At 37.8% G+C, this 26,953-nt stretch overlaps 1 protein-coding gene across 5 annotated transcripts in view; it reads right to left on the bottom strand.

The window, feature by feature from the left end:
• Positions 1-26,953, bottom strand: part of ENOX1 (ecto-NOX disulfide-thiol exchanger 1) — a 706,159-nt gene that overhangs the window by 472,596 nt on the left and 206,610 nt on the right. For 2 of the 5 annotated variants that reach the window (XM_036757465.1, XM_036757461.1), the window contains exon 3: positions 24,382-24,450. The exons of the other annotated variants lie outside the window; for them this stretch is intronic. The gene's annotated coding sequence lies outside the window, so the exon portion shown is untranslated. The remainder of the gene's footprint in view (positions 1-24,381; positions 24,451-26,953) is intronic. 5 annotated transcript variants of the gene reach the window in all.

Below are 26,953 nucleotides of genomic sequence, written 5' to 3'. Positions count from 1 at the left end.
AGTAGACTTATTGTTCATTTGGATGGGACTATAGAATAACAGGGTGGCTGGGTGGCACTGTGGATAGAGCACAGGACCTGGAATCAGGAAGACTCATCTTCATGAGTTCAAATCTAGTCTCAAACATTTACTAGCTGTGTGACCCTAGGCAAGTCACTTAACTCTGTTTGAGTAAAATAAGTTCAAGAAGGAAATGGCAAACCACTCCAATATTTCTGCAGAGAAAACTCCAAATGTGGTCATGAAAACTCAGACACAACTGAAATGGCTCAACAACAAAAATAGAAGGGCTGTGGATTGGGCCAGTCATTCCAAAAGTATATAGAATTATGCTAAAAATTGTCTAAAATGTGTATGTTCTGAGGTACTAGTAGGTACATGACCCAATGAAGCTGATAATCTTAAAAAGGTCCCATATATGCCAAATATTTATATATTATATAAATATATATAAATTATATAATATATACTTTTAGTGTAGCAAAGAATTGGAAACAAAGTAGACATGCAACAATTAAGAAATGGCTAAACAAATTGTGTTACATGAATGTAATGGAATATTACTGTTCTGTAAAAAATAATTAATATGATGAATTCCTTACGTTTGCCCTTCATTTTCAAAGAGGACCATGACGTCAGGGAAATGATGACATGACTTGCAGTTGACTTTGATTTGAGGGAGAGCCATCTGGACCCAGTGCCCTGATATTTATCAGGATGACTGGAGAAAACCCAGGATGCAATGGGGGACCATGGCCCTTTTAGGCTCAGGCCTTTTCATGTACACAGAGTAAGGTAATGCTCATTCAGTGAATATGCCTCTTTAAGAAGTGAATCAAGGGATGGCCCCTTTAATTAGAAAAAAAAGATTAAAAAAATCAAGCTGGGAGGGGAAGACCCTGAGGGTTGCTGTTCCAAAGAGAAACAGTTACCACTGACATTCACTCTAAGCCAGGAGGGCCCCAAAATACAGCCATTAAGTGGAGCTTGGGCAGGAACCTGTTGTGGTCCAATCTTGACAGCTCTGGAGCAAAGTGAGGCTGGTGACCTTGCACAGCCCTCCCTCACTCAAATGAAAGTCAAATGCAAGTCGTGTCATCATTTCCCTGATGTCATGGTCCTCTTCGAAAACAAAGGACAAACACAATCTGTGAATAGACAGAGCTGCCTAAAAGGGGACCCAGCTGGTCGGGTAACTCAGCTCATCCTCTCTCTCCCCCTCCCTATCCGTCTCCTTCTCCTTCTCCTCTCCAAAGGAAGGCAAATCTTCATGGCCAGAAGCATATCTCTCTCTCTCTCTCTCTCTCTCTCTCTCTCTCTCTCTCTCTCTCTCTCTCTCTCTCTCTCTTTCTTTCTCCCTCCCTCCCCCCCCCCTAAACCAAGTTCACTCTGAAACTCATAGACTGCACCACAATAGGTCCCTGCCCAAGCTCCACTTAATGCCTGTATTTTGGGCCCTCCTGACTTACAGTGAATGTCAATGGTAACTGTTTCTGGAATAGGAACCCTGACAGTCTTCCCCTCCCAGCTTGATTTTTTTTCTTTTATTTTAATTAAAGGGGCCATCCCTTGACTCACTTCTTAAAGAGGCCTATTCACTGAATGGTCATTACCTCACTCTAAGTGAGTACATTGAAAGGCCTTAGCCTAAAAGGGCCAGGGTCCCCCATTGCATCCTGGGTCATCTCTAGTCATCCAGATGAATATCAAGACAAATTCCAAAGACCGTGAGAAGCCATAAACTGATGCAAAGTGAAATAAGCAGAAACAAGAAAATAATACAGACAATGCTTATAATGACACAAATAGAAGGAATAATAATAAAACAATTGACACCAAAGAAGAAATAGGAGAATGCATTTCCTTCCATTCTTTGCAAAGGTTGTGGGGGAGAAAGGGTAGAGGATATGAGGAGTGGAAAACTGAATATAATGTCAAACTTGGTTTACATATTAATTAGTTTTACTGCTCTTTTCTCACCTCTTTTTTATTTGTTGTTATAAGGAATGGCTCTCTGGAAGAGGGGTAAGTATAAAATGATATCAGTTATGTGAAGACAAAATATAGCAATGAAATTTTCTTAAAAGAGAAAAAAATGCCTATTATTCAAACTATGACACGCAGTTTAATGGGCAACTTCTGAAGTTCATCCATCAATAGACATGTCTTGAAAACACATAGCAAATAGACAGTGAATTGAACCCAGAACTGAACATCTGAGAGCTATTTTTTCACATTCTTTGACTACTTATCTCTCAGAGAATGACTTTTGTTCTTACATATTTCTTTTAGTTGTCTATATGTTTTGGATATTAAACCCTCATCTGAAAAAGCTGATACAAAGATATTTTTTTCCTTCATTCAACTACTTCCTCCAACCAAGGCCTACATGCATCATTTTGTTGGTGCATAAGCTTTTCAATATTTTATCATCAAAATTATCTATTTTATCTTTTCCAATTGTGTCTATCCCTTGTTTCAGTAAAAATATACCTTCTACCCATAGCTGAGAAAGAGAAGTCAACTAGGTAGTACAGCATGGAGGAGCTTGGCTTAGAGTCAGGAATCCTTTCTTAGACATTGGCTAGTTTGGGCAAGTCCCTTAACTTTTCTGTGCCTCAGTTTCCCTATCTGTAAAATGGAGATTAAAAAAACAACCACTTACATCCCCCAGTTGTTATGAGGATCAAATAGTATAATGTGTAAATTGCTTTGCAAACTTTAAAGCACTATATAACTGCTAGCTATTATTATCCTAATTATGATACTAACTTTATTATTAAAGATACATATTCATTTTGAATTTATTGTGGAATATTGCATAAGATGATCTAGGTATAATTTCTAATGGCCATCTCTTTAATACTAACATCATTCTAGTATTTTTTATTCTTATGTTTTAATACTAATGTTATTCCAATTCTAATTTTGTCATTTTGCTGTAATAAGATATTACAATAGCTAAAGAATTGAAATTAAGAATTACTCAAAGGTCAAAAGTGAGTTATCTGGCGGGCTTGAGTAGGCTATAAGCCACATAACAAAAGCTGTCAAAGAAACACATAAGTGAAAAAAAAAAGATGGGCTGGTCATGTATTGAGAATAAGAGATTAACAATGTCCATGTGTTCCACCGGTATTGTAGAGATAACAGAAGAGAGGAAAGGAGGCTCTCAGCACATTGTCCTTATGACAAATTTATAAGAAAACAATAAGAAGAATAGAATAGGATGGGAAGGTCTGGATGGAAGGGATGGACTCATATCATTGGAGGGAATATATACGACAAGGACACAAACCCATGTGACTCTTTTGATCACTTTTACAGATGATGAAACAAAGGAGGCCAAGACAGTCAAGTTATCTGCCCAAGATCTGCCACCATTAATAAGTGGCGAAGCTGAGATGACAACCTTGATCTTCTAATTTCAGTTTATATGTATACAGAGCCTCAAGGGTGTATGGGGTATTCAGGGAGGACTAGCACCTCTGGTATGAGGGCGTATGGAGCCCTTTTCAGGGCTGCTCATCCACCTGTAATTGTCTACCTGTCACCCAACTTTCACCTGTAGCTCCAAGAAGCTGCAGCATGCGCAGTGACCATAGTCCAGTAAAAACCACTTCAGCTGAAGGGCTAAACAAGGTTGAGGGTAACCAACGGGCCTCACGCTTCTCTGTGAGTGAGGGGGATGTCTGCCCCAAGCATGTGAAGACTTCCCCCTGAGGGACGGTTGAGTGAGAATGATTTGTCCCCACAGCCATCAAGGCAGTTGAAGCGGGCACCGTGGAGCGCTTAGAACTTGGTCAGATATCAAAGGTACCAAGGTCATGCACTGGTACCCGGGCCATCTCCAGTTGGCTCGACTTTTGTCTGGCTTCTGGACTTCAATGACTCTGGAAGCAAGAGCAAAGCTGACAACTTTGCATAACTCTGACTCACTTAAATCCAATTCACTTGCAAGTCAAGATATCGCCCTGTGATGTCATTGGTCCTCTTCAAAAATGGAGGATGGACAACTACAACACGTATAGGGGATCTGTTTCCATTTTAAATTTTAATGAATAAGATCATAGGATACAACCATAAACATGTTAAATGTGCAAAGCACTGTGCTAGGTGCTAAGAATTCAAAGGCCAAAAAAAAAAAAGTATTTCCTCTCAAGGAGTTTTCTGTCTCTGGAGGAGATACAAAATGTAGATAGGTAAGATGAGTACATTTATGATTATATTAGGAGGAATTAACACAAAAAAAATTCTAAAGAGATCAGGAAATGTGAGGTGTCGCATGAGCTGGACCTTGAAGAAAGCTAGATATTGAAAGACATGGCAGTGAGAAAAGAGCACATAAGTGGGAGACGGCTAATGTAAAACATGTGAGTGAGAGACAGAATGACAAATTTGGGAATATTTAGAAGGCTAATTTGTTGTTTTTGCTGTTACTGTCGCTGGCTGTTGTTGTTTTGGAGGTAATGGAGGTTAAGTGACTTGCCCAGGGTCACATGGCCAGTAAGTGTTTGAGATCAGATTTGAACTGAGATCTTTCTGACTCCAGGGCCCAGGACTCTATCTACTGTACCACCTACCTGTCCCTAGCAGGCCAATTTGAAGGAATACAGAATGAATGAAGAAGAATGTGAGATAAACATGGGAAAGGTAAGCTGAAGTCAAGTGCCAAGCTGGTAAAGGTATACATTTTCTTAGAGAGAAGAAAGAAGCATTGAAGATTCCTAAGCAGGAAAGCGATTTTTGCTTTAGGAGAATTCTTTTGGTAGTTTTGTGTAGGATGGATTACAGGGAAGAGGGAATTAAAAAATCATTTAGCCTAACCCCCATTATTATACAGTTGAGAAAACAAAGGAACAAATTAATTAAAGGCTTCTCAGGACAGGTGAGTTTGGTGTATGTATGTATGTATCAAAAATACACATAATACACACACACACACACACACACACACACACAAATATGACCTAAGGTCACATAAACAGCAAGTAAACAAATGGTAGAGTCCAGGTCCTTTGACTCCAAATAACACTTAGATGCCTTTACCACTGTTTCAAGCATTTGCTGCTTGTGAGACTTTTTTAAACTCCAATATCTTTGATTATTTTTTGATATAAGGGGTTTGTTTTCCTATGGAATTTTGAAAGATTCTGCAATGTGTATGGAAGAATTAGCCTGAGCTTCTGGGAATTTACATTAGAACTTTGGGAAATCTTTCTTTTCCGTGCTTAGGCCCTATCTGACAAAGGTCCTACTTATATTCAAGACTTATCACGGCCTAGGCCTAGATGTTAAACAACTATTCCTTGATTTTGGAGATTAGTTGTAGACTATTAAGAATAAGGATATCAAACTCAAATAGAAATGGGAGTGAGGGGCACTTAAATGCACACAAGGATCCCTCAGGGCTGCATTTGGACTTAGAAAACCACAAGTTATTATTATCTATGCTTTGTTGTACTTATGTTATTGTATTTATTATATTATGTTATGGTATTATTTTCTTTTGTTGGACTTATTTTATTGTATTTATTTTGTTACAGGGCAGCTAGATCGTGCAGTAGATAGAGTGTTGGGCTTGGAGTCAAAAAGACTCATCTTCTTGAGTTCAAATCTGGCCTCAGACACTAGCTGTGTGACCCTGGGCAAGTCACTTAACCCTGTTTGCCTCAGTTTCCTCATCTGTCAAATGAACTGGAGAAGGAAATGGCAAAGCGCTCTAGCATCTTTGCCAAGAAAACTCCAAATGGGGTCATGAAGAGTTAGACATAACTGAAAAAAAACCTAAAAAATAACATCCCAAACCTTACCAATTATAAGTGACTGTTCATTCTTCTAAATCCCATACCACTGTTTTATGCTTAGCATATCTATAGGGTAGGGATTGGACTTTGATAGGATATGACACTTACATCCTGCTTTACATTATATCTATTCAGGTATTCAAGCTTATCTCATTCCAGTGATCCCCAATCAAGATAGTTTCACAATAACATTGTTAATATAGTATAAGTCCAACCATAATATTGGAAAATCCTGTGTCTGATCTCCAGAGAGCAGACAACAACCCCCTTAGAAATTTTTAATAATTGGCCAAAGATATTGGTTGCTAAGCAAGCCCAAGGTGCTACCAATGAGTAACAAAGAGCATTCTTCCCACCCCACCCCCACATACAATTCTCTTTTGAGTATTTGCCATTCCTCCATGATCCCAACTGAACCTAAGTCTTCTTCCTCTCTAAGTCCACCATAGACACCAAAAGTTAAATGTAGTAGTGTAACTATCTTTAAATTCTCTTGCCAAGTAAAAATTCCTTCGGTCTCTGGGGTAAAAAAGAGTTGGAAGCTATGGGGAAAGATGTGTCCATGTGTAATGGCAACCACACTGGCATACCCAGGATGGCTGCTAGTGCAGGTTCACCTCTCTCAATATATACTCTTTTAGCTAATAGGCTCAGAGTCAGAAGGCATCACAACCTGACTCATTGCCTAATTAGTTTATTAACAAAAGTTGTACAAGCATTCCTATAAGCAAGCTTCCCTTAATGAGCTCCACATGAAGCTTTAATGGGCGGGAAGATCTTACATCCTCCTCCCATTAACATTACACCATATTACCATTATAAGACCATTATAAGACTATGCAGTCTTAGTTCCACAGGAATAATTATATAATTTAAGAAATACGTTCCTAGGATACCATAATTCAGACAATAAAAATTTAAATTATATGCTCTGTTATAATATTTCACCTAAAATCATATTTTTGCAGAACTAATCAATGCGAGTACATGGACTATATCTGTAATTGACTAATTCCCCTTAATATATTGTAACCATCACTGTTTTGAAGATGAGGAAACTGAGGTACGAAGAAATTAAAAGGCTTCTCTAGAGTCACACAACTAAGTATTTAAGATAAGATTCAAACAGAGGTACCTTTGGTTTATTTAATATAACTAAACAAGTCTACAATAAGTAGTTCTATCCATTAAATGAAGTCACTAAAGTATTGTAGTTATCATGTATAGTTTTATATATATATATATAATATATATCTATATCTATCTATCTATATCTATATCTATATCTATATCTATATCTATATATATATATACACATTCACAGACAAGGCAACAGGAAAATTGTATTTGATCTTACATTCAATGGAAACCATATCATAAAGTTCCTTTTAAACCTAACACAATTCTCTTCCTGACAATTAAGCATATTTCTTAATATTCTGGTTATAAAATGACTTAGACTTTGCCCTTTCTTCTCCTCTGAAATAATCAAAGTCTATCACTTCCTTCAAAATTTATTTCCAAACTCACCTGTCCCGAGAAGCCTTAAATACTGATCCCACATCCCTTTGTTCATTCCTATCCTTAGCAACTCCTAAGAAACCATTTGGTTTGTGCTATCTGTTTTTCTGTAAACATAATCCTTAGTTGTCTCTTGTATGAGAATTCCTTGATAGAATCCATTTATAGAAATCGTATTTCATTTGTTCTTTCCAATAAATCAGTTAGACAGAGAATCCAAATATTATCACATTGGGGTTCAAGGAGATGAAGCACTACAAAGGGACAGATTAGGGATCCCCAGCATAGTTTTCTCTCCATTAAAAGAAAGTGCTGTGTTTATTTCTAAAGCTTTTGTCTCCTCTTCTGCTTCTAATGCAGTGCTCAGCTCACCAAGTCACCTCATAAATGTTGGCTGCTTATCTAAGCACCTGGACACTTAGACCTCATGAAACTGTGATTATGAGGGCTAAAGATATAGAATGTTTTGCTGTGCTAACTAATAGATTACAAATGGCAGCTGCAGTCCAGGCTTTTTATGAAGGACATTTGCAAAATATATTCCTGCAGCTGGTAAAGAGTCTAGGCTGTTGTAAGTTGGAAAAGGAAAAAAAAAATCCATATTTGGGATTCTATGACTATGAGCATAAAGTCCCTTAAGAAAGTCATGGATGTCAGCCAGAAGGCTGAATGCCTTGGCTCTAGTAAAAAGGTGGTTCTGTGAAGTTTGGATTCAGGCAAAGGGCCACACTTAAGAACCTAGATGGCCACATGTGGCCTCAAGGCCACAGTTTCTCCATTCTTGCTCTAGTACAACCAGACAATATATCTCTGGTGGGTCATCACTGATTGGAACCAACTAGAGTGTGTTCAAAGTATAGGCAGAACCCTGCCCACACTAAGCTGGAGATCAGAACCTGGACTTACAAGTAAACCATGCTTTCTGTGAGGAAGCTGCCAGGAAGATAGAAGCAAATGACCACCCAAAAAATTACACTGACTCTTCAACCATAAAAGTGGGCCCAGAAAAGCTTTGGACAGATGATGGTAGACTAGGTCAGCTCTTAACATAACTCTCATTCATTTCTATGTAGGTCACCAAATAATTCAAAAGGTATGCCGTTATTTAAAGTGAAAGAAGAGAAGACAACAGAATAAAGTACTCATGAGTCCAAGCCCACTCCAACCCTGTCCCCCTGTGACTGACAAGACCAGACCGCCTTTGGAACTCTTACTGGGGTAGATTCTAACACTCTTCCCAGTCTTGAGTCCATTACTATGAGCTGTTCACTAGCATAACAATCCCTTTGGAAAGAATGAACAATTTTGCATAGAGCAGAACCTCAATAGCAACAGGACAAACCACATTGAAGGGGAAGAGAAAGGTTAAAAATCTAACTTTCATGAAACTTAGCGCAATATCCATTTGGCAGCCAGATACAAAGATCTAATCCCCAACTCAAGAGCTGCTCTGCGATTGTGAAGGTCTGGTCCAGACAGGAGAAAGTCAAGGGTTGTGGTTAGAGAAGGGACCAGAAAATACAGACATCTCATTAATGCTACCTCCTATGAAGGCAGAAAAAATAATGGGGAAATAGTGGTGGTAGAGAATAAAAAAACAAAGGAAATATAGGTATAAACTCATCTCTAAGATATGGTTGGGGAGGTAGGTGGCCAGAAGATCCAGAAAACAAGCAAAAGGTATATTATTAGATAACATATAAGGTAAGGGATTGGAACTAAGAAGGTCAACCGAAAAATACAGTGAATGAAATAAGCTCTCATGCTGAAAATCTAGCAAGAAGACTATCAAGGAAAGGAGGAAAAATGAGCAGGGAGACCAGAAAAGGCCATAACACAATGAAGAAATATTAACAGGTAATAATAAATGAATCAACTAGCACTGATACAAGCAAAACTACAAATTATACTGTTGTCTCAGAAATAATGAATAAAAAATTCTAAGATGTTTCAAAAGACAAAAGAAAAATTAAATGAAGAAATGAGAATGGGGTAAAAGGGTAGAAATTAGAGCTAGCAAGGAATAACTCAGCAAGATAAGTGAAAAAGTAGTCGAATTAGAAAACAGAACAGAAAATCTCTCCAAGACAAGACAATCCATGAAAATGGCACTAACAGATGAAGAATTTAAAGAGAATAGTACTCCCAGCTCTATTTTAAAGACAATAAGTCTCCCAGAAAATGACAAGATTAAGCGAAAGTCTAAATACTATACCTTAGAAAATAATTCAAGAAAACAGCCCAGAATTACTGAAACCTTAGGATACACTAGTGACTAATAGAATCCAGAGATCACTGACTCAGAGAAAACTCAAGTTTCAATCAGCAATGGATATAGGGGTTAAATTTAAGAATTTCAATTTCAAACAAAAATATGACAAGCAGTCAAGAGAAATGCCTTTAATTTTTGAGGAAAATTTATTTTCAAAGCCCAGAACAATTCCTTGTTTATGGGGATAGAGAGATTATAATATGATATCTGAATAAGAAGAGGTTGGAAGATACCCCAGAAAAACATCCTGCAAAGCTGAACCTGTTGGTTAACAGAAATAGAAGGAACTTCAATAACAACAAGGAGTCATTCAAATCATTACCCCAAAAGAATAAATATGAGAACAGATTATTTGATATACAAAAAAAATTCAAAGAGGAGAAACATTAGGAAGGTAAATAAATGCAGTAAAAAAGAAAAGTATAAATAATTAAGCCTACTTTATACTTATTCTAAAGCTTTTTTTAAAAGGCTGTTTTTTTCCACAACCATAATTCCAGAGGACTGATGATAAAGAGAAGATGGACTAAATATGCAGAATGAGACACACATTTTTGGACATGAGCAATGTGGGAATTTATTTTGTTTGACTATACATATTTGTTATAAGAGTTTTGTTTTTATATTTCAGTGGTGGGAGAAGCTGGAGAAAAAATAGACATTTGCAAATTTAAAAAATTCTATGTACACTTCAAGTACTAGCTCAGGAGTCATCTCACTCATGAAACCTTCCAAGTCTTATATGTGCCTCTTATATAATACTATTCTTTTTGTGTGTTATAATTATTTATTCATGTATTACTTCCCTATAAGCCTAGAAACTTCTTGAAAGCAAGGTGTATAGATATTACTGAATATATGGTATTTATTTTTATATTTCTTTGGTGGTTAACATGATGTCTTACTCATAGGTGTTTACTAAAAATCCAGAAGAAGAAAAAAGGAAGTAAGAAGAGGGGAAAAAAAGAGAAAGGGTGAGAGGAAGGAAGGAAGGAAAAAAAGGAGAAAGGAAGGAAAGAAAGAGAATCCTGTTTTTGATGGGCCACATCTTTAATTTGTTATGGTCAATTAGCAATTTTCCCCATTACATCATATTTTAATGTAAGGCTAGGTAAATATAAAAATGCACAAATATTCAGGCTGTGAAGAGGTAAGAAAACTAAGGACCTATCTGTTGGTGGTTATTCTTAAAATGTAATTATACATGCACAGAAAGAAAAGCCAGAATCTGAAAATCAGCAGGACAGCAGCCATCTCTGCTCCAGTATTATCCCACCAACAGAATCATGGCTGCATGAAGTGAGCCCAGGCACCAGGCTGAGAGACTCTAATTACCTTCAGACAGCAACAAAAGCTGGCAGTCACAGCGAATGCAAGCGCAGAAAGGCAGCTGAATAGTCAATGCCCCATACAGAATTGGGCACAGGGAAGGAGCCCAGGACTGCATTGTAAGTTTGATTAGATATGTCTGGATGTAAATTCTTACCTCATCCTCACACCTCCTGTGCATTATGCATACACACACTTTACTGGGTTTTAATTCTACAAAATTTCATTGAATATTGCACTTCAAAATGTATGTGTCTTTGGTGTGAACATGTAATTAGTACAGTTTCAGTCTTGAACACATGAGTCTAAACTGCTTCACTAAACTTTAAAACCAATACTGTCCAAAGAAATGACAATTATCTAAGTCATTTAAATAGCAGATTTAGTCTTTTCATAAAAAGTTGCGTCTTGGGTTGAGATATACACCTACATACACAATTCTAAGTTTACAATCTTTTCTAAGCATTTTCTGGGTTACCTTAAAATAAAACATGTGATCAGTGTTTTTAGAGATGATTTGTTTTCCTCCCCCAATCACCACAAGAGCTACACAATGGATGGACAAACAGTTCCTTGCCTTGCCCTCAGTGATACCTATTCCCTATATCCCTGACAGATAACTTGGTGCCATGCATTCAAGATGCATTAAATTGAAGCCTGTCTTAGACACTGACTGTGTAACCCTGAACAAGTTATAAGCCTCAGTTTCCTCATGTTGAAAATGGAAAATAGGAGCACCTACCTATGAAGATGAAATGAGGTAATACATATGTAGTGTTTTGAAAACCAAAAATGCTATTTAAAAACTGAGAGAGGCAGACAGGTAGGCAGAAAGATGGGCAGGCAGGCAGTCCACTAGCAATTATTAAGTGCCTACTATGTGCCAAGAACTTGCTAAATGCTGCTGATACAAAGAAAGGCAAACACAGTTCCTGTCCTCAAGAAGCTTACAGTCTAATGGGGGTAGAAAAGAAAGATAAGTAAATAAACAGCTGTGGCATTATGGGTAGAAACCTATCCTAAAAGTCTGAAAGATCTGGGTTTAAGCATTGTCTCTGACACACACTGGCTGTTTGACCCTGGACAAGTCACCAAGTCATTGTTTATACCCTCTCAGTGCCCTAGGCAATTCTTTAACATGATAGATGGCAGGGAAAATATTGATCTGCATTTGTTGAAAGTGTTTCTTCTACCAGGGAATTCCCTACACCAGAGGTGTCAAATCCATAAGCTAGCCAGCAGAACTCCTGAGTGGGGCCTGAACCAGATTGAAATGTATTTGGAAAATTTTTAATAAAATAAATAAAACTATAATCCAACATAGATGTTAATTTGTGGTTTTCTAAATCAATATGTGCCCCACCCACTCCCAGGGATTTGCCCTGTAGTACTAAATAAATTTATAGGTCTAGTCCATATCCATGGTGATAGCAAGAAGAAGAGGAAGGACAGGAGAAAGAAGAGAAGGAAGAAAAGGAAGAAGAGAGATATCTCACTGATGGTTAGAGGGACTCTTTGGCTTTACAGATAGTTTATAGAGAAAACATTGGCTTTGGAGGCAGAAGACCTGGGTTCAAATCCCAGCTCCGTCACTTAGCACCTAAGAAACTTTAAATATTAAAGATAAAGTTTGTATCTGAACCTAGAATTTATTGAGTTGGGGAGTGACAAGTTACTTCTCTGCACCTTAGTTTTGTTTTTTGTTTTTTTTTTCTTTTGGTTGTGTGTGTGTGTGTGTGTTTAATCTGTAAAATGAGGGTGTTAGATCAGATCATCTATAAGATCTTCTCCAACTCTAAATTCTATGTCACTCAGATCTCTGAGGATTTAAAGCTAAGTGGAGTACAGTGGGAAACCATTTCCTTTTGCCCTCATTTCCCAGACTACAATTGCCCTCTAACTTATTGGGCAGGCACTGAATTTGTTTGGAAACCAAGAAACAGCCATGCCTTTCATAATCACCAAAGGGCTCCACTCCAAGCAACAGATGTGGGGCATGGGAGATCCACAGGGTGCCAATCAGCCACTGATTTCAAGGGGAATTTGTCTGTCTCAATTGATCTATGATAAGTGGCTTGTGTGCACTAGATGGGAGACCAGCCCCTGACTATTATGATGTCACCACTTTGCCTTCTCTTTTCAGTGGAAAATGATTCCTGTTCTTTTGAGTTTCTAATACAGACCCTTTATCCCCCACCCACCTAAAAGTCATTTTCATTCTTTTTCTCTGGATGACCTCAAATTTCCACGTATTTCTTTTAAAATGTGGAGCTGAAAATTAAACTCTAATAAGGAAGAGCCTTATCAATGCTGAGCACAGTGGGAGAGGATTATAACATGATCTGTTTATGTTATACCCTGGTTAATACCGCCTAGGGTTAGCACAGCTCTTCTGATAGAAGCTGACATCTCTGAGAAACTGGGGGAGAATGTCTTCTTCCCTACCTTTGCAGAAAACTCACTGGAAAATTCAGTTCGTTTTTGTTTGACTGATGCCAGAGATAGTGAGTGCTTATTTTTCTAGAGAACAATAAAAAAAAAAGAACTCATGTTTTATCAGAAAACTCTCTTGTGTGTTGACAATATGGCTCATCTCTACTCTTTTATTGTGATTACACCCATGAGTTTCACTTCACTCTCATGTCTGAGGACCACAATATATCACAAGGCATGTACACCCAACAAACCCTAAGACTCCAATCAGAGACTGTTTTGTGTATTTGTATAAGGAGTGCTCATCACAGTGCTTGGAACACAGTAAGCCTTTAGTGAGTTTTCATTTATTTATTCATGGGTTCATTCATTTTATAGGTTGCGTGATAGCAGTCATTTTTAACCTTATGAATCTTGGGCACGAATATTTAGTTTTTAATTTAAAGTGAAAAAAGTATACATGTACTCTTTACTAGTCTCAGGATTTCATTCATTTTTTTTTTTACTTTAGAAGCTTACTGCATCCCAATATGTTAACAGCCTCTCTCTAAATGATTTTAAGAGAGCAAACCCAGACTGCATCCAAATATTTGATGATACTTTTTAAAAAATTCAACAACGTTAAGGATATAAAGTACACAGAGAAAGAGTTTTGGAAGTCACTGGCTCTTTTTAATAAGTGAAAAGATGCTAAATAGAAACCAACATTTCACATTCTAAATTTCTAGGAATGGGCTGATTCTCAAGTAGAAGCATATGTCTCACTTATAACCAATGGTATAAGGAGAACGAGGTTTACCTTCTCTGAAAAGGTCCCAAACGGCCCGTTTGCTTCAGGAAATGTTTGTCTCAGTTAATATCAATTAATTGGATAGCATAATTTTTTTTGCACTGACATGTAAAAAGTAATGTATCTAAAGGGATTTGCCTAATAGTGACAGATTTTGAATACACTCATTTATGCATTTTTTAAGACTCCAAAAGATCTATAGTCACTAAGTATTTGACCTTTGGCAAGTAATTTCACTTAAAGTCTCTGAAGCAGTGTCTCCATCTGTTAAATGGGCATGATACCTACCTAGCATATCTACCTCACAGGGCACTTGTGAGGATCAATCAACAAACATTTATTAAGCAGCTGCTACGCACCAGGCAATGAGGATGCATTCCACTTGGCAGGGATTCCTAATCTTCAACCCCTTTGGACAGGTTGGTGAAGTGTATGATCTCCTTCTCAGATCATTGATTTTAAGTGTGCAAAATAAAATACAATTATATTGAAATATAGTTAATTAAAGTATTATTTAAAAAACAACTCCATGGAGTCCAGATTAAGAATGCCTGATATTTACAAGGAAAGATGATATATCCACATATAAATATATAAATTATATTCAAAATAAATAAAAAGTGATTTTGGACAGGGGGAGGGGCATTAGTAGCTGGGGAAAACAGGAAAGATCTCATGCAGGACATAGTAGTTAGAACTTGAACTGAGCTTTGAAGGAAACTAGAGATTTTAAAGATGGAAGTGATGAGGAAGTGTACTCCTGGCACAGGCACAGCCTTTGCAAAGATGTGGAGATGCTGTTTGGAGTGTCCTATGTGAGGAACATCCAGAAGTTCAGATTGACTAGACTATAGAATGCATCAAGGAAGGGAATGTATTATAAGGAGGAAAAATTAAGATGGAGCCAGGCTGTAAAGAACTTTAAATATTAAAGATAAAGTTTGTGTCTGAACCTAGAATTTATTGAGTTGGGGAGTGACAAGCCTAGACCTGGATTTTAAGAATACCAATGGCAGCTCTGCAGAACAAGGACTGGACGAGGCTTGAGTCGGGGAGACCGCTTAGGAGATTTTTGCAGTAGTCCAGGGGAAAGATGACAAAGATCCAAACTAGGACAGTGCTCCAAGAGTGGAAAGAAGGGGCAGACACAAGAAATATTGTGGAGGTAGAATCAACAACTGAGGAATCAAGGATGAGTCCACAGTTACAAATCGGGGTGACTACAAAGATGAGGGTGGTAATCTACATACTCACACAAACATACAATTATAATGTGTGTGTGTGTATATATATATACACACACACTTGCACATCATATACATGTGTGCATATATATATACATATATAATAGAAAGAGGGAGAGAGAGTGAATGAGAGACAGACAGACAGACAGACAGAGAGAATTGGGGAGAGAGACAGACAGAGACAGGGGAAGAGACAGAGAGACAGAAAGAGAGAGACAACAGAGAGAGACAGACAGAGACAAAGAGAGAGGAAAGAGGGAAGAGGGAGGAGGGGAGGAGCTCTCAAGAGTTTGAAGATAAAGGTAATGCTCCCTCAAATCTTCTCTTCTCTAGTATAAAAATTAGCACTTGCTACACTTGTACCAAATGCCATAGGGAGACCCCAGAGGAGAGTGGCGTTTCATTTGTCACCTTTTATGTTCAAGTCTAGGACAATGCCTTACACCCAAGGCAATAAATAAACACAGGTTGAATGAAACTGAATATGACATTGTTTCCAGTCTCCTCCTCCTTCTCTGATTGCCCTCCCCAGCAGGTATTCTAGCTGCTCGAAGCCCCCAAGGCAGTGTGGTTCAGACTGAAGAAACACTCCCATGAAGCTTGACCAGGAAGTAGATCTCTGAAATTGTCTCCCTTCCTCTTTAATTCTGGGTATTATGCTTCTATGAATATCATCAAGGTTATATAATTTGGGCTATTGTTTGGGGCTTTATTTTAATTTTTCCACTTCACACTGTTTATTCACCTTCAGTTTACCTCTCACTATGACCCCTCTCAGGTCTTTTTGATAGCAATTGTTAACTAGCCATGTTTCTCACATTCTATATCTATAAAATGGGTAAGTTGATGTGCAAGACATTTTATTTCTTGTTATTGCATTTCTCTTTAAAGAAAATCAATTCAGGGCATAGATTAAGCTAACCAATAGTATCATCCAACAGAACTATGGCAAAGGGGCTGGATTTAGAGTCAAAAAGACCAGGGTTCACCCTTTGATTCAGCGATACCACTACTAGGACTGTACCCCAAAGAGATCAAAAAAAGGGAAAAGGACCAACTTGTACCAAAATATTGATAGCAGCTCTTTTTATGGAGGCAAATAATTGGAAATTGAGGGGATGTTCATCAGTGAAGGAATGGTTGAACAAGTTGTGGTATATGAATGTAAAATAAAAAATACAAGCAGAATGGTTTCAGAAAAACCTGGTAAGACTTACATGAACTGATGCTGAGTGAAGTGAGCAGCACCAAGAGAACATTGTACACAGTAATAGTAATGACTGACTTTGATAGGCTTAGCTCTTCTCAGCAATGCATTGATCCAAGACAATTCCAAAGGACTCATGATAGAAAATGCTATCCACCTCCAGAGAAAGAACTGGTGGAGTCTGAATGCAGATTGAAATATACTATTTTCACTTTTTTTCATAGTTTTTTTTCTTTTGGTTTGTTTCTTCTTTCACAACATGATTAATATGGAAATATGTTTTACATGACTGTACATATATAATCTATATCAAATTGTTTGCCACCTTAGGGAGAAAGGGAGAAAATTTGGAACTCAGAATTTTTTAAAGGAATGTTAAAATTTGTCTTTACATGTAATTGGAAAAAATATAACACTATTTTAAAAGGGAGGCTGGGGAGGGGGGGCGGGGTTGGCAGAGACAACCAGGGTTCAAATCCTTTCTCAGGCATTTACTAGTTGTAAGATTCTTGGCAAGTCACTTAAGAATTCTGAGTTTCAGTTTTATCAATTATAGAATAAAGATAATAACAGATCCTAGCTCACAGATGCATTGTGAGGATCAAATGAGATATTTTCCGTAAAGTACTATGTAATCTTAGAAATGCTATATAAATGTCAATGATTATTATTAATAATTACAATGGCTCTTAATAATAATTTCTGGCATTTAGAGAATTAACTGCTAGAAATATTATTCTCATTTTATAGTTGAATGCTTAGAAAGGTAAAATAATATAAACAAAATTAAGTAATATATCACCCCACTTCATCTGTTCTAAAGTGCCATTTGAAATGTCAACTTCTTCATGAAATTTTCTAGGCTATGCACACACAACACTGGTCTTCCATACACTAGACTTTGCCCTCTGGGACTTTACATTGCACTGTCCTTTGCAAATCTGTAATGTTACCATACAGCATCATGAATTCTCATTATCTGTTTTTGAACAATTGTCCCTTCTATGCTGTAAACTCTATAAAGGCAGGATACTTTTATCTTGATTTTGTACTTCTCCAATACCAATGCAGTATTTTGTTCACAGAAGGTGACTAACAGATATTTCTGAATAACTAAATTAATATCACCTACAAATTTGATAAATATGCCATCTATAACATTACCAAAATCAATGACAAAAATGACAAGCAGAACAGAATACAAAATCCTGCAGCATACTACAAGAATCCTCCCTCCAGATGGACATGGATTAATTAAATAGCTTCCTTTGGATCTGGTCATTCAACCACATTTAAATCTACCTAACAGTACAACTATCCAGCCCATAACACTTCTACCTTGTCCATAAGCATTTCATTAAGGGACTTTGTCAAATATCAACTTGATATCCAAGTCCACTATGCTTATTGCTTTTCCATGATCTGCCTTAAGTCTAGTAGTAGAGGAGATTAGTCAGCGTGATATGTTTCTTTTTTTTTTCTAGAAAAAATTATTTTATTGCAGGATATATATGAGCACCAGTAAACGGAATTAAATATATAATATAGAATACAACTGCTTCCCTAAGGGTCTAATGTTTTATCATGATGTGATGAAGGCCTTAAGCCCTCAAAGGCCATGCCAGCAGAGTCCAAGCTCTAGCCACAAGCTAAAAAGGCTCCAAGAATGGGTACAGAGACAGACTATGTATCTGTTGCTTAGAGACTAGCCTAGCTAAGCTGAGACAAAATGCTACAACATTGACTATTGTATACATTTTGGGAGAGGGGGCAGGGAGGTAGGGAGAAGAGGGCATGACTTATGAAAACATCTACTAAGGCTTGTGTAGGGAGGGGTTGGTTGGTTTGTGATCTGCAAGCATGATATGTTTCTGATAAATCCATGCTAACTTCCTTTTTTAAGCAGCCACAAATAGCTTATTTAACAATTAGAATTTTGTCAAAGGTCAATGTTAAGTTCATACTTTGCAAACTCTTCCTTTTTCCTGGCTTTTTTTTTCTAATTTCAAAATTCCCTCAAAGGTCACCAATAATCCTTCAAGCAAGTACATCTGCAAGTTCTTTCAGTACCCTTTTCAGTACCTTCAGAAGTAATGAACTCATTTTGGGATACTAAGTGGTTTCTTAGCATCTCTTTACATTTCTTGGGTTTCCATTTCCCCTTAATTATTTTTGTTCTCTTTAAATCTAGAGATCATCTTCCTAGATAGAGAATAGAAGCAAAGTAGGTCTGGGTTTTATCATCCATTACTACTGTTCCATTCACTCTCAACTTTCTTTGTTTTTCCAGGCCACAGCACAGATTTCTTTTTTAAAGTTCCTTTGTTATTCTCAGCACTGTTTATGGAGAGCCCTCTAGATATTATTCCTCCAAAAACACGTGTACCTTTTTAATTCATTCTTGGCTACATGACCTAGATTATTTTTTGCTGGTCCTTTCAAAATCTGAGTTCATCAAAAAGCCCCTTCTAATGTTGTATCACGTTCTTTAGACAACTTCCCCCCTTTTTATTCCTAGTAACAAAATTCAAGATTGAGTCTTCAGAATTTCATTCTTGGCAGCCTCCCAGCGCTCCTAAGCCTATTTCCTTTCAAGAATCTCAGACAGTGGGATCATCCTAGATCTTTTCTGAAATTTTGGGAATATATTTTTTAAAAGTCTAGCACACTCAGACTACATTCATTTTTCCTCTACTTATCATTTTGGGTTTTTTTGTATAACCAAACCAACATTTCATGAGACGATGTTGCTTTCATTAGATACTTATTAAAGGTCAACCTTAAATGAGAATATTGTCAATCTTCCCCAATTAACAAAAGATCATATTCTCCAAAGGGTGAACTTGATACTGCTCATTTAATTTGTCACCTCCAGTTCCAATCATTAGGCCAGTATTGTGCATTGAACTTTAAAGTAAAACATGTCTCTCAAAAAATGCATAATTTAAATAAAGTTGCCTTTGGATCAAAAAAAAATTCAAAAACTTCTTGATAACATGGTCACTTTCTCTTTAGGCTCCTATCAGATCCATTTCAAATACCCAGTCCTCTTTGGAGGATTCACTGGGCCCAGCAATGCAGTTTGTTATTCATAACAAAGCATTTATTAATTCCAGTGATTTAAGAAACTTGAAACATTGTCATAGTTTAGTTGGGGTTTTTTTTTGTTGTTGTTTCACTGTTTCCATTTCAATAAACCAAACATAGGAAAAATTACATTTTGTGTGGATTTTTATTCTTCAAAGACATGCAGACAATTAAAACAAACTACTATAAAAGCCATGAAGGGGACTCATGATTCCCAAGAAAGGAATTAAGCCTTTTATTTTTAATGAAGACAAAGCCTAAATTATTTTAAGTTAACTGACTTAACATCCTGCCTTGAAATTTGTGAGCACTAACTTTCTCAGCAGAATGAAGGTCTTGGGAGAACTGTGAATAATACACTATCCTTTTCCCAAACCTTCCTAAAGGCAAATTTAAAATCCAGCAGACAAAGTCAATGACTATGGGGGAGAAAAACGCTTCCCTAGTAGAAGTTATTCAATAATTACACTTTTGCCTATACAGGATACAAATACTAGAAAATGATGATCAAGTCTTACTTTGTGTAATACATCTGGCTTCATAATCTGCCAGCGATGTCTTTGATGTTCTGAAAAACATCAGGAACTATCATAATTAAATCCTCTCTAGTTATTCAGCTACATGGCTTGGCTAATATTTCACACAATACCAGCAGAATAAAAGCCAACTAATTCCCAGACCTGGTAGTGTAATTGGATTAAAATTCCTACTAATTATTAGTTCAGAGGAGAGCAGCAACCTCAATTCTGATACCAGATTTCTGCCTAGAGTAGCCTCCTGGTCCCTTCACCTTTCTCTTAAAGCCTGAATAATGTCATTTCACCAAACCTGTCATATAGGTTTAAATCAAAATCCTTGGTGGCAAAAAAGAAAGAAAGAAAGAAAAATTGAGGCATAAAGAGTTAAGTACTCTCACTCAAAGTTAGCAGCAAATCTTAGACTAGAACATTTTGCAATTCTCCTGTCTATTAGGCCACACTGGAGTTTCTGACACACAGTGGACAGATGTGTTTAAAGTGTGCTTTTTTCCCTCACTGAATCACACCCACAGTTAAGTCTTGTTTTTCTCTCTTAGTGTAATGTGTGTATGGGTGCACACACCCACATGTGGTACTCCCAAGGCAGGAGAAAAGAAGAAACATTTTTAGGATGTACTGACATACCACGTCAAATAATCTGGCTTAGCAATGGACTGTGGGAAACCACAGTCTGGTATGCAGAAAAAAAAACTGAAAATCAGGGCTCACTCTCTCTCTCTCTCTCTCTCTCTCTCTCTCTCTCTCTCTCTCTCAAATGGCTTCTTATTGACAAGGATCAGAGACAGAGGGACTGGCATCACAACCATCAAACAGTGATCTTTCAGTGGATGTGGGGGCAGCTACGTGGCACAACAGATAGAGTGCCAGGCCTGGAGTCAGGAAGACCTGAGTTCAAATTTGATCTCAGACACTTACTAGCTGTGTGACCCTGGGCAAGTCACTTAACTCCGTTTGCCTCAGATTCCTCATCTGTAAGCTAAGCTGGAGAAGGAAATAGCAAACTGCTCTAGTATCTTTACCAAGAAAATTCCAAAAAGGGGTCACAAAGAATTGGACAGACCTGAAAACTACTAAACAACATAAGTCAAACCAAGTCAGCTAGATCCCTGTGTAATGCCCACTTTCACAAACTAAGCACGTCAGACTAGATCAAGGGTTCCTCACCTGGGCTCCATAAACTTGCTTTTTCAATATTTTGATACCTGTATTTCAATATAATTGGTTTCCTTCGACATCTCACACATTTTATTTTATGCATTTAAAACTATCATTCTGAGAAAGGGTCCATAGGCTTCACCACACAGCCAAAGAATCCATGATATAAAAAAAGGTTAAAAACTCATGGACTAGGTGATCTCCAAGGTCTCCTCAAACTATAAAAGTTTGAGCCTAAGAAACATCGGAAGCTCGTTTTTTTAAATAAAAATAGGTGTGTGTGTATGTGTGTGTGTGTGTGTGTGTGTGTCTGTGTGTGTGTAGGTTTGATTACCCATGAAAAATGCCATCAAAGTAATCAACAAAACAAAATGTGGCCAAAATCTATGGCAAAGAAGAACGATAAGAAGAATCATTCTTACCATTATTTTCCAAATTCATGATTTTTTTCTATTTCTATAATTCTCCAATCCGAGTTAAATGTCAGTTTGATTGTGAACATTTTAGCCATATATAGTACAATCTTGTTAGATTTTTGTACAGACTTTGAAGGAATTTTTTTTTAACTGCCTATCCTTTGTCAATTGAAGACACACTGCCATGATGGGTATGAGGCTAGAGAACTAAGGCTGCTGGAAATCCGGGAGAAAGCCGGCTGAGGTAGTGTGTTTGGAGAAAGCAAGAAACAGGGACTTGTAACAGATCAGCCAAGAAGGCATACAAAAGGACCAGAGGCAAAAGGCCAAGACATGCTTATGACGGAGAGAAGGGAGCCCAAGAGTTGGCTAGACATGAAATCCAGAAGCCCAGACAAAAATTATAGTTAAGACAAAACAATAAATCATCAGAATAGGATGAGGCAGTTGGACTAAGGGATCTTTGAGGTTCTTTCCAGCTCTTAATCTATAATCTATGAAGCAAAAAAAAAAAAAAAATCCAGAGCACATGTAAAGAACCCATGGCCGTTTGTTGTTCTTATTTGGGTTTATCTGAAGTTCTTGAGCTAGTTCTATGAAGTTAACTCCTAGATGGCTGACAGGCTCCTACTAGGGATGGTGCTCACTCTCCCAAGAAGAATAAAGAGGGAAATGAGACCAAAATAGCAGAAGAGCAGAGATCTGGGCAGGGGGGTAGGGATTGTAGGAAATAGATGAGATGGGCCAAATATGTAGTCATTTTCTCCTATTTCAGTCATTGTCTATTGTCCTCTCCTCTTCTCCAGCCTATCTGACTTTCCCTAGGCTTTCCTCCCTTTCCTTTCACTGCCTCACTGTTTCTCTCTTCACAGAATCAAACAGGATCTTAGAGTTGGAAGGGCTCTCAGCCAACTAATCCAACCCCTATCTGACCAAGAATGTCCCCAGTAACGTACCTGAGAAAAGTCCATTTGTGAACTTCCACTATCCCTTATGGCAGCTCTTTCGACTTTCAGACACCACTAGTCCTTAAGAAGTTAATTTTTACTTAAAGGGTAAATTTGTCACTCTTACTTCTCTCTCATGGGCCCAAAGACAATTTCAATGCTTCTCTCCAATGCTAGTCCTTCAAGTAAGTGAAAACAGCTATCATGACACCCTTAAGTCTTCCCTTAGGCTGCTGGAGTTCCTTTGACTCATTCTCATAAAGGCTAATTTCTAGGCTCTTCTCCACCCCAGCTGTCTCCCAGGTTTTCAATATCCTTCCTAAAATGTAAAGTCTACAACTTAATGCGAATTTCAGATGTGGTTTGACCAGAGCAGAGAGTACAATGAGCCTGGTCACCTTCCTAGTCTGGGCCACAGTGTCATTCTTAATGTAGTCTAAGACCGAACTATCTTTGTTGTCTACACTGTCAGTTTGTACTTTATTTCTTGTCCACTAAAGATCCTAGATTTTTTTTTCAGACACATTTCTACTTAGCCACAGTTTGTCCACTTGGTATTTGGAAAGTTGAATTTCTGGGCCCTAAAGCAGGCTCTTCTTTTACCTCTACTAAGTTAATTTAAATTAAATTAATTTTTTTAAATTTAATTAAATCTCCATTATTAACTTAGATTTGGCCTCATATTCTAGCCTGCTAATTTTTTTTTCTAACCCAGGTCTGCTGTTCAATGTGTTAGCTATTCCATCCATCGCTGCGTCATCAGGAAACTTGGTAAGATTCCATCTACTCCTTTATTCAAGCCATTGACAAAACTGTTAAAAACCCAGGACCAAGGACAAATCTTTGGGAAACTCTATGAGACACTTCCTCCCAAGCTGATGCCAAACCATTAATTACTACTCCTTTAGTTCAATGGACCTTTTAACTAGTACTGAACCTTAGCTTACAATAATATAATATTGCAATGTATCACTGCAATTGTTGCCAAAGTTAAATGATCCCAGTTCTTAATTTTATAAGATTAATATTTATATTTTTTCTAACTTAAAAAACCTGAATTAAGTTGCCTTTCCATATGAAAATATTGATTGAGCTGATTTACCTACTGTCATAGTATACAAGACTTATGAAATGTACATACTTATGAGAAATTTAATCACGTTTTCATTTACAAGTTACAAGCAAGGTAGAAGAGTTTTCTTAACTAATAATTTTTAGGGAGGAAGGTCATTTTAGTTACTATTTTGGTTTTAAACAATTCTTTTCCTCTCCTTTGAATAGCTAGAAATAGTTTACTCCTTATACAAGGAAGGCCCTTCATCTTTAAAAATCAGTGACTCATAGCTAAAGCTTTGCAAGTTGTGGCCGCTATTACCAAGGATGCTGGTATGTATTGGCATTCTTCATTTCTCTTCAAAATTCATTTAAAAAAATACATTCATCTGGAAATATACTTGAATTTTATTCATAACCAACTTGGAAACAACTTGTATTGACAAGAAACCCGTACAAAAACTGAGATTTTCTGCCAAGCTCCCAGATTGCCTACCCTTGCTAAACTCCAACTTTGAACTTTAAAAGGATATAATTTTCCCAACACCCATGGCTGGAAAAGTAAAGGTATATATTCTCACCTCTCAATTCATTTATGTTGCTACTGACTTTCTCTTCATTCTCAGCATACTAATATAGACCTTCAATTTCTGTGAAGGAAAAAAAAATTATCTACTTGAAAGCTTTTGGCTACCATGACAACTGAAGTGTTGAGTCCCCCCCAAAGTGTTCTGCCTCTGCTCATCATGTTCTTAACAAGCCCACAGTCCTTCTTTTTCTTCTTCTTCTTCTAAAAGCCCAGAAACAGTTGTGTTTAAAATCTGCAGTCAGAGTGAATAACATATAAGCACAGAAAATAAGATCCTTGAGCGGCTTCTTTTTCTTGTGTCCTTTTATCAGGCATGATCAACTTTCTCCATTTGCACCAGGAAGCCAAAGCTAGTCTGGGCTTGTCTATGTATTATGTACTAAAGCACAAAGAAAGGGGAAAAATGCCCTATTTCTGTCAGAGCTGCCCCAGGAAAGGCTCCTAAGTCTCCCCATCAAGAGGCAGTTGGGTGTTAACCAGACAATAACAATAGCTCATATTTATATAGCACTTTTATTATTTGTAAAAGGTTTTCCTTATAACAACCTTGAAAGGGAAGTACTGTGGGCATGAAATCCTATTTAACAGATAAGGAAACTGAGGATCAGAAAAAGTCCAGGGCTCAACCCTGACATACTTTGCTCTTCTCAGCAATGTAAGGTGCAAGGACAACTCCAGGGGACTCACGATGGAGAATGCTATCTTCATCCAGAGAAAGAACTGTGAAGTTTGAATACAGATTGAGGCGCACTTCATGCTTGCCTTTTTTTCTTCTCTTTTGTTTTTGTTTTTGGGTTTTTTTTTCTTTGGTTCTGTCTCTTGTTTCTCATGATTCACTCCATTGGTCATAATTCTTCTCCACAACTTGACTAGTGTATAAATTAATTCAATGCGAAGTTATACATGGTAGTTATATGAGATTCCATGCCGTCTTGGGGAGGGAGGGGGAGGGAGGGGAGAAAATCTGGATCTCAAAATTATGTAGAACCGTGTGTTGTAAACTAAAAATAAAATAAAATTAAATTAAATTAAAAAAAAAAAGAAAAGAAAAGGTCCAGGACTAGTCCACTCCAATGCAAACTAGGTAATAATCTCAAAGCTGAGAACTAGGTGTCACAATTTGGATTGTAAGTCTTCTTGTTGCAAAGTCAGGGCTAACCCAAGCCACGCTGGAGAAAGTTGTAAGGAAAACAAAGCACAGGACATCAAAACCAGCTATTTCACAGATGCATTCTATGAAATTTGGAAATACTGAAAATTCCCTTGAGCCTTCGACCCCCATGCATATAACAAGTTCATGATTCTTGTGGGGGAGAAAGGGGTGTACAGGAAGGGACAGCCTGTGAAAAAAGCCTGAAAGGGGCGGGGATGATGTGAAGGGAAAAAATGTATATAATGCTAAAAGGAGAGATTGGAAGAAGATTCTAGAGGTCTTTAAATGCCAGGTTAGCAATTTGCATTTATCTAATATGCTATTATGAGCCTTCCCTCCTCTCAAGTTTGGTTCTGTCATCATAAGACCATACAATCAGAGACTCTCAGAGGCTGAAGGTGACGCGGTACAGTCTCTGGGAACTCCCTTGAACCTCATGGGGTACATTGTCTGGGAACTCCCCTGAACCTGATGGGGTACAGTCTCTGGGAACCCCCTTGAACAATCCTTGAATCTTCCCACTTGATCTGGCCTTCACCTGAGGCCATAAGCCTTCCTTATAGCTAGGCCCAAATCTCTGTTACCCTTAAAGTAGCCCAGCCCTGCATTGTCTGTTATCTCCAGGTGGCCTTCAGCTATTTCCCACCCTTAATCTCGCTCCTGGAGTCTTGACCTCTAGTCACCCCAGTCCCATCAAGATCCTCCCTAAACCCCTCCTCTAGTCAGCCCAGACTACTTGATCACCCCTCAATCCCTCCTACAATCTTTCTGTATGTAAGTCTCATCTTGCCTCCATGAAGGCACTCAGATTCAATCTAGCCCAGCTCAGATTAATCTGGCCTGCTGGCATTAGCATCACAAATACTCAGGCTCCTTAAAAGTCTTCCCAATATGGCGAATCTTTAATAAACTTTGTTTTTCTTTGGCTGTGAGAAAGCTTGAGTTGAATTCATTTAGCAGGACTCTGTGCGTTGGTATTTTGGGGTCCCAAGCACCCCTAAAAACATATGGTTCCTTAACCTTATCATTTTGGTTAACCTCATCCAAAGGACCTCAGAGGCTAGGAATTCAGTTCATGTCTGACCAAGAACAACCCATACAACATACTGGACAAGTGGCATTCAGTATGTGCTTAAAGACCTCAACTGGTCCCCACCCAAGCTCCACTTAATGGCTACATTTTGGGCCCTCTTGGCTTAGAGTCAATGTCAATGGTAACTGTCTCTCTTTGGAACAGCAACCCTGAGGGTCTTCCCCTCCCAGCTAGATTTTTTTTTCCTTTTTTTCCCTAATTAAAGGTGCCATCCCTTGACTCACTTCTTAAAGAGACTTGTTCACTGAATGGGCATTAACTCATTCTAAGTGAGTACCTGAAAAGGCCTTAGCCTACAAGGGCCGGGGTCCCCCATTC

This window comes from Trichosurus vulpecula, chromosome 4, assembly GCF_011100635.1.
Source record: "Trichosurus vulpecula isolate mTriVul1 chromosome 4, mTriVul1.pri, whole genome shotgun sequence".
In the NCBI taxonomy this organism is placed as follows: domain Eukaryota; kingdom Metazoa; phylum Chordata; class Mammalia; order Diprotodontia; family Phalangeridae; genus Trichosurus; species Trichosurus vulpecula.
Note: the sequence above shows the minus strand (reverse complement) of the source record. Positions and strands in the feature narration are given on the sequence as shown.